We start from the raw sequence: 9,495 nt of genomic DNA on the forward strand, positions 1-9,495 counted from the left end.
TTTGAGAAAAAAAGTTGTATCGAGAATACAGTTGTAATATTATGAGAATAAAGATGTATATTTTCGAGATTCAAAGAAGTCATGTATTTAGGTGAATTGCACTGAATACAGTATGTAGCCTACCTATATTAAAGTCTTAATCTTATGAGAGAAAGATGCATTATTCAAGATAAAAAGTAGTTTATTTTGGAGATTAAGTTGTAATTTTACCTCAAAAGAAAAGATTATTTTAAAAAAAAATAGTATATTATATTATTATATATTTAGTATATTTGATTAAAAAAAATCCTAATTAATTTAGAATATTTTATTGTTATTAAGATATAAGTTTAATTTAAGAAATAAGTTTCTTTTTTTTTGTCAGCGCGTATATTTTTCGAGGTTAAAGTTCTAATTTGACAAGAGAAAAGTCATGAATTTTGAAGAGAAAAGTATATTTCTAAATGAAAAGCCATATTTTCAAGATGAAAGTCAATACGTTAACACAGAAGTATGTTTTCAAGATAAAATGTATAAAGTTTAAAGACAATGTGCTCAACAAAGAATGAATTTGTGTAACCTTGATGTAAAAAGTCAAGTATTTTTTTTATTTTTTAGGAGGATGATGAAGTTGCATATTTTCTAGATAAAAAGTCTTATATTTTTAAAGTCGTAATATTATGATAATAAAGTAGTACACAAAGACAAACTTTATATTTGTTTAATCCCTTAAACATGTCATCCCCAAAGTTTCTTTCTAAATAATAACAAACATGAGTCAAATGAAATTTTAGATGGGCTTTGGAGAGTTGAACTGGCCGCATGATGGGAAAATTGTGCCCCACTCCTGTGCTAGATAAAGATGGCTGAAATCAATATCAGAGCAGGGAGAGTGGATTGTGTCACCACATTGTCCATCAATATTCCCAATGCTCCCACACACATTTCACAAATCCTAATACACCAAATACACATGGCCTACTTTTAATTCAACATAAAAACTTGTTTTGACAAGTTTAAGCCCAAATCCAAGCGTACAGAGTTTTAAACAAGTACTTACATCATGACAGCAAATGGATGCAATTAAAGTGTTGACAAATGACTACAGATGACAGTGTTTTAAATGATGTCACAGTTTGGGTGGGCTGACTTTGAATTTGAATGAAATCCTGATGTTCTATCCTTGGATGAACTTTCTTATAATCTTCCAATCAGTGGATCATTCAAATGTATCTACACTTGCGTCGCCAGTGTTAAAATCGGACAATCTTTTTGAGCAAGTAATTGCCCAAATCCTCCCCCCTATCTCACATCGGACTTATCTTTCCCACGACTGGCAAAGGAGGGGTCAAGTGGGGGGAGATGGCCCCGGTATGAATATATGACTACTAATGAGTCGCTCTTCATGAAAGAGCCTTCGGGTATGAATATGTGTCGCAAAGACGACGGGGACAACGCCGTCGCCTAGCAACTTTGATGGGAGGAATTTTAGGAGTCAAGTCCTCTCTGTGAAGCGGTGCGCACTTGGGAACAAGAGCCCCTCTGCACAGACGACCAGCCCACTCCAGCCCCCAGCCCAAAAAAAAAAAAACACCGGACGAGTTGGATATTGTCACATGCACATTAATCAAACAACAGCACGAGTGAAAGATGTTGTTGGAGAAAAATACATGAACAAGTTAAGTGATGAATTGCGTCTTCTTGACCTTTTCAATGGTGTACGAGTGTAAATTGTAGTTTAACGTCCGCGTTGTGCTATTCAAGGCGTGACTAGCCGGCGACCAATCCAGGGTGTGTCTCACTCCTCTTGCCGTCTCTTACCCATTTGCAGCTGGGATAAGAAACAAAAACTTGTGGGCTTACGTTTTGGAGGGCTGTCAAAATTAAAGCGTTAACACCGAAGATTAGTTTAAATTCTTTAAAATATAAAAAAATTAATTACTCCGTTTTATTTACTTCTTGTAATGGCCTATAACCTGCAGCCAAATTTAGCCACTAGCGCAAAGATGGACCAACACGCACTATGGGTAGTTTTACTTTCAGTTTTACTTGACGCTTGTTGGAGAAATCTCAAGTAATTTGTGCAAAGCCAAATTCAAAAAGCATATTAGCATTTTCATTGTTTGTTTAACAGTTGTATTTTACGGGGGAAGTGCTCCATTAAATGATCAAAGAAAGCTATTAGAATAGTCTTTGATTATGAATATACTTTCTTTCAATTTGATGATTTTACATTCATTCCAAGATTTTTAGAAGTAAATATCTGTTACAAGCTTTGAAGAAAAGAAGTTAAACATTTTGATTAATCGCAAAGAATTATGGAAACATTTATTGATTAAAAAATGTAATCACTTGACAGCACTATTATTTTAAATCGTACTTTTATGAGAGAAGTTGTATCTTTTTTAGATTAAAGTCATAATACGTTGATAAAAAAGTTATATTTTGTAAAAAAAAAAGTTATATTTTGTAAATAAAAAAGTTATATATTTTCAAGATTAAAAAGTCTGATCATTTCAAGATTAACATCACAATACCACGAGAAGGAAGTGTACTTTTTTTTAAGGTTGCATCATTTCAAAATTGAAAATTGTATGTTACATAATTTTACTGAATAAAGACTATCTATCTATCTATCTATCTATCTATCTATCTATCTATCTATCTATCTATCTATCTATCTATCTATCTATCTATCTATCTATCTATCTATCTATCTATCTATCTATCTATCTATCTATCTATCTATCCTCAAGATTTACATTTTGTAGTTTCAAGAAAATATATACACTACATACTATACTATGAGAATTTAGTTGTATATATTTTTTAGATTGACAAAAAGTATATTTTCCAAACAATTTTTATTTGATTTTATATATGATATATTATGCTTTAAGCAACAGATATTACAACATAAATTGTGCACAGACACATGTAGACACATAGGCCTTATATAAGAATACCCACATGAATACACTGGCATGTTCTTTATCCTCTGCAAAGAATGAGTAACGGGCTCCATGTACAGTAAATCCACATGCCTGTATTAATACTGCCCCCAGGTGAGCAAGGTGTGCTTGAATACTAAAATATTGGCTAGCTGCAGCCCTACGACACCCCTGTTAATGAAAGCCTGGCTTCAGGTCCCCTTGATTAACCTGCTAAAGATTACTCCTCAAAATGACAAAGATGCTCCTCAAATGAACTCAATGATTAGCAAAACTGCTCAAGCCTTGGAATGATGCCCCCCAACCCCACTTCCTTTGAAAAAAAAAACCTACAACATGAGTGACAATCTCAACCCATCCTGAGCAATATTTCGCTTTCAAATCGCACTTTTTGTATTCCGTCCTGAACGGCCTCTCCATCTCGAGTACCCCAAGTCCAACACTTTCTCTCGTCCCTGTAAAGCTTTTCGATACGTGAGGTGTCACCTCGGAGCGTGTTAACGTGCACCCCCCCTTCCCCCCTACACCCCCCCGACAAGGTCTTTCTGTTGTCCCCGTGAGTCGACGGTGCCAAAGGTTAACACCCCCTCTAACGTGCAAGTATGCAAACGCTCGACACACAATGCGTGCTTCTTTTGATTGGGCTGACAGCGCATGAGGCCTAGGAGCACTCCAACCAGCCCCCCCCCCACCCCCCATTTCCCACCCGAACCACCCCCTCATCACTAGCTTCTGAGGGGTGATGACAGCACAAAAAAAAGTGCTTCTCAGCAGGGGCAGGGTGGGTGGATGGGGGGGGGGTTGTGGGATTTGTGTTTTGTGGGTCACCGAGCAGCGGCTCAAGCGGCAACGTCACGTCATTCAGCGTCCCTCACCCTGCTGCCCCTCACGCCTTCTCGTGGTATTGGCAAACACGGAGGTGCGCCTCTATTCAAAGCAACAAGGGAGTTTCTATGGGCCGCTAACACGGAATCCATTCTCACAGTTAGCACTCGCCAACCGCAGCCCCCAAAACTCTTGTTAAGACTGATGGATTCACGCCTTTGTTCATGCGTTTTATGTTGTTGTTGTTTTTTTTGTCTCTCTCGTCATTTGCTTTTCACCCACAAACGCTCATTGGCCTCCAAATATACACATTACCTACACCTGCATCATTCCTCCCACTATTTCCTATTTAGTGCTTGGGTGGACTTTTGGCGAGAGAAATGGGGTCCACCGTGGACTAGTCCTCATCATCATGATAGTTCTGGATTTTTCACCCAAAAGTTAGTTTTCATTTGGTTTTGACTTTTGTCTATGAACTTTTGTTAGTTTTTAGAGCAGGTTTGCTAGTTGTTGTTTAAAAAAAATAATTTAGTTTTAGTATTAGTTTGAGTTTTTCTTTTTACACAGGGTATTTGTCAAGCACATCCGTCTCGGACGTCAGATGACGGATGTATAAACTCTTCCTTCCATAACCCTATGCAGTGTTTCCTCGCTACTTCGCGGTTCAGTTACTGCGGCTTCACTCTTCTTCGGGGTTCTCATTTATGACCAAAACTTAATCTAATGCAGGGTTACTTCACTATTTCGTGGGTATTATTGAGTCTTGGGTTTTTTCGTGCTAAGTTTTTATTAGATTTTTTTAAATGGGGAATTTGTTCTACAAAAACCAAGGCAATGAACATTAGAGCTCATTGCCCACAAATTCTCCGTTCCGTCAACGTGGGTGCGTTCAGAAATACATTCCCAGCGCACTGCTTCACTCAGACCCTCAGAAATGCGCCGTTCGGTTATTCAGTGCCCCAAAACGTTGAGAACCGGAGCTCAGTGTGTCAGGCAATACAAGGAAAGTAAACAAGCTACTGATTATACTCAGTGCTCAGAAATTAATGTGAGCGGTGCGCGCAGACGACGAAACATCCGCTTAACTCATTTGCTCCAAAAAACATATAGATATGATCTATTTTAAATATTACTATGCTCCCAAACACGTATTTATACGTTTGTTTGTTTTTAATGTTCTTTATGATGCAACTTCTGAACCAAAGAGAATGCTTGAAGCAATGGCAGTTATTACAAAAACGGCCAGCAGGTGGCAGCAGAGTATAAGAGATCAATTCTGCTTGTCTACCAGGAGAGTTTGGCGAAGTGTTCCGAGGTGTGATGAAGTCCCCCGCCCGAGGGGAGGTGGCCGTGGCCATCAAGACCCTCAAGCCGGGTTACTCGGAGAAGCAGAGGCAAGACTTCCTGAGCGAGGCCAGCATCATGGGCCAGTTCTCGCACCCCAACATCATCCGCTTGGAGGGAGTCGTCACCAAATGTGAGACTAAAATGGCAAATGATTATTTTTGTTGTTGTTGTTGTTGTAAAAATCAAGTCATAAATCCCTCACTTTTTTTGTTTCACAGTCAAGCACGCCATGATCGTGACTGAATACATGGAGAACGGAGCTCTTGACATCTATCTCAAGGTACGAATGAGATATATATCACAAGTGGTCGCTCAGTTCATGACAGTCTTGACATTAACTAATTCAAACCCAAAAATGTATAAATACATTATTTAATACTTTGTCCTTCACTCCCCCCAAAATATTTGTTTTTTTTAATGTTTTCTTTTTATGCTAGAGCATACAGCTTCTGACATGAAGAGGTTGCTTAAAGCAATGGTAGTTATTACAAAAAACGGCCAGCGGGTGGCAGCAGAGTATAAGAGATCTGTCAGGACCATGTTGCAAAAAGCTCTTTCCTCGACTGTTTTAAACAGATTTGTGAATAATGGTGAAACTTAGCTATATTCTAATGCTAATTGCTGCAAAACCGAAACAGATAGAATTATACTTTCCTGATAAAAAAAGAGACTCTAATCTTTCTTTTGGTAGGTTCCATGTTTTTTAATAGCAATATAACACAATATTCCGTGGGCCTTGCAAAATCAGTCAAAATCCAGTAAAACAGCCGGGGGCGAAGGGTGTTGCTTCAGTGAAAATGGCTGGGAGTGAATGAGTTAATAACTACGTAAAAGTTTTTCTTTTTAGCTTAAAATGGTTTACTTTGACCAGAATTTCACATCACATTGTAGCCAAAGGTACAATCTTGGTGGTTTAATGCACCTTTTGCTGCAGTAAATCCCATGGTTCTCATGGTAAATGCCGTATGTTCCCTTCATCTTCATCTTCTTCTTTAACTTCTTCTTTGTCGTCGTCTTAAGTCTTCTAAATTAACAAAAAAAAATGTTGCCGGTTTTACAGCGGCAGTACAGTATTTACTGTACTTTTCATTTGGAAAATTACATTTAGAAAGTATAAGAAGTGTTTACAAGGGTGGAAACCGTGTGTGTGTGTTTACTTTGTGGAAATTTACCTTTATGAAACGTATCACCCGTAAAAAGTTTACAACTCCACCCACATCCCCATAGAGGGTGTAACCCCGCTTCTTCACCAAAAGTTAGCCGGTCTAGGCTGCAGCTACCCGCAACACGAAACAGAACAAGCGCTGCAGAAAACAGCTGATTGGAACGCGAGATATGTTCCCTACGCTTGGTGAAATTGTGCAAGCCATTTCCGAAACAATGACTTCGTCATCTCAGGTTCGAGGACATGCATGTACTTGTAAAGCAAGGCATTCCTTAAAGCACTAGAACGCTGCCCGTCAAGTCACAGACGCTCTTTGTGGCTGCAGTATGCTTAAGTGTGCCACCTTTTTTCCTCACATTCTGTGTGGTCTCCTGTTAAAAAACACCACACGCCCCTTCTGAAGACAACCCCCCACTTGCCAAAATGGAATCCGGGGTGCGTGTTGCCCGTATCAGGCCCACTCCGTGTGCACGTAGCGTTGCGAGACAAAAGCAAGAGCGTGCTCCGACAAGTGTCTCTCTTCTGAAGAGGGGAAACGTGAGAATGCGGCGGGGAGAACACGGGCATTACTCATACATAGCTGGCTTAAGTCTATTAGTGGCTTCTGGCCTCGTCGCTCATCGTACCGCGCATGACGCTAACCTCGCTGATCCGAAGGCAGCTGCACGGTAATGAGCGCTTCAGGTAGACGGCAAGCGCTTTCAAGAAACAAACCACAAGGAAGACAGGCCCGTTGATTCTTTGTAAGGTAAAACGAGTACAAACTACAAAGACACTCAGCGCAGGTCAGCTCCGATCTTTATAGATAAAGTACACTTAACACAACATTCGTCTTTGCTTGCATTTTTCATGATGTCATTAGACAAAAGGCCTGTTTTTCTCAAACTTAACTCATAAACGTATAAATATGTTCTCTTTTAAATATTACCATGCTCCCAAAAAGACGTATTTATACAGGTTTTTTAAATGTTTTTTTTTAATGCTACAGCATACAGAAGGCTTTGATGCAACCTCTGAACTGAAGAGAATGCATGAAGCAATGGTAGTTATTACAAAAACGGCCAGCAGGTGGCCGCAGAGTATAAGAGATCAACCAGGGCCATGTTGCAACAAGCTGTTTCCCCCACAGTTTTAAACAGATTTGTGAATAATGATGAAACTTACTGCAAACTGCAAAACGGAAACAGATAGAAATATACTTTTTTTTCTGATGAAAGAAGAGACTCTAATCTTTCTTTTTGAATGAGTTATGTGTGAGTGAGCGCCTCTCCTTTGCCGAGACAATCCATCCACCTCAAAGGTATGGCATGTCGAAATTCTGATTCGATAGCATGATCAGTATTCTTATCATTATCATTTTAAAAATAATAATAACAAAATTATTTTATTATTATTATTTATTTATTTATTATGAAAGGGTATTCCTATCATTATCCTATGGCTGCCCACATTAAGTAAAAATGGCGGTCACACCAGATACTCAGAGTATACTACTACTTTTCTGACTGCCTCAGAATCCCACAATAAAGTTTGCACATTTGATAGAGTGGCCTTTTATTGTAGGCACATTTGTGCAATAACACGCTGTCTCATCAGAATGTTGATTTGCCATGCGTCTGAGGTGGCAAAGGAGAAGTGCTCACTAACACAGATTTAGACAGATTTGTGAAGAAAATTTGAGAGAAATAGGCCTTTTGCATAAAAAAATCCCCCCCCAAAAAAAACATTACAAAGGGGGAGCAAAAATAGAAGTGTTGTGTTTATATTTTTCAGTTCAGTAAATATCAATCCATCGAATTTCTAGTGTGCTCTTAAGTGTTGTAGGAGAGCTAAAGCCTATCCTAGAAAAGTTGTAATTTTCTTTAATGCTTACAATGCGCCTCTAAATTCACAGAAAATCATCCTACGCAAAAACTCAGTTCAGTCAGAATCAAAGGATTTAATTTGCACATTTTTCTTTGGCTTTTGAGCATCCTCAACACTGTAACGTCCTGTAACAATGGCCGGAATGATCTGAGTCGTAATCTCTGTTAATTGCACTGCTTTACGTTCCGTATCGGAATAAGTCACAGGTTGTGTATTCACATTCCTTCCATGCTGGGCACCCTGTAATCCTCCTCGTCTGGCAAATCGAAATGAGGGGTGGGGAAGAGGGGCCCAACTAACTAAAAGTGAAATCTCCTCTCTTGAGGAGCTGTGTTAAATGTAATGGATGTTGGCTGGGGGCCCTAATAAAGATGACGGCACGCATTCATATGCATTCGCTTGTGTGCTCAGCTTGGCCAAGTCTGCCTCGCAAGTTTTAACAAAGGGGAGGAAGGAAGCCAGGGGGGCTGAGTAAAATGCCTTGGGGGGTGTGAGGCAACAACACGCGCGCGCACACACGCGCGCTGACGTCCACACCCACACATACCAACCAAACAGTGGTCCTTCAGCCTCTGCTCCCTGTGGGTCTCTTAAGCCTGAAGTTATAGAGGGACAGCTGGGCTAGCGCGTTCGGCATGGGCTTATGTTCGCTTTCGTGGCCAAGTCCTGCACACACACGCTCACATACAGATACAGTCCCCTCCAAAAGTATTGGAATGGCAAATATCAATTCCTTTGTTTTTGTTGTATACGGAAGACATTTGGGTTTCAGGTCAAAAGTCAACTCAACTTTATTTATAAAGTACTTTAAAACAACCATCGCCAGTCTTTTTTAATTATGTACAAACTCTTGATGGTAATGATGGTAGCATCAGAAGGAAATTTGAAATAGACAAAAACTGTTTGTTTGGCAAATTAGAGAAACATTTATTCAAACTGATCGGGAGAAACTTCATCATGCAACAAGAGAATGGCCCAAAACAAAAAGTACAATGTACTTCATCATCTTAGACCTTAACCCAATAGAGCATGCATTTTACCTCCTGGGGAGGAGACTGAAGGGAGAAACTACTAGATACAAACAAGCTTTTAATTTTTTGGATAAAATTTTTTTATTTTGTTTTTTTATTTTTTATTTTAATTTTTTTTTTCTGAGAATTTCTTTGCATTTTTTAAATGTGGTTGTATTTTTTTTACCTGATTTTTTAATATTATTATTTATTTATTTTTTACTTATAATTTGACAGATTTTTTCAGAGGTAGGGACTTTTCTTTGTTGTTATTATGGGGAGAAATATTTATATTTGTTAACTTATAAAAAAAAGACATCATTTTTGTTATTTTATTTTAAATGTATTTAAT

Source organism: Leptonotus elevatus, chromosome 10, assembly GCF_054856555.1.
Source record: "Leptonotus elevatus isolate MCC_2025b chromosome 10, RoL_Lele_1.0, whole genome shotgun sequence".
Lineage (NCBI taxonomy): Eukaryota > Metazoa > Chordata > Actinopteri > Syngnathiformes > Syngnathidae > Leptonotus > Leptonotus elevatus.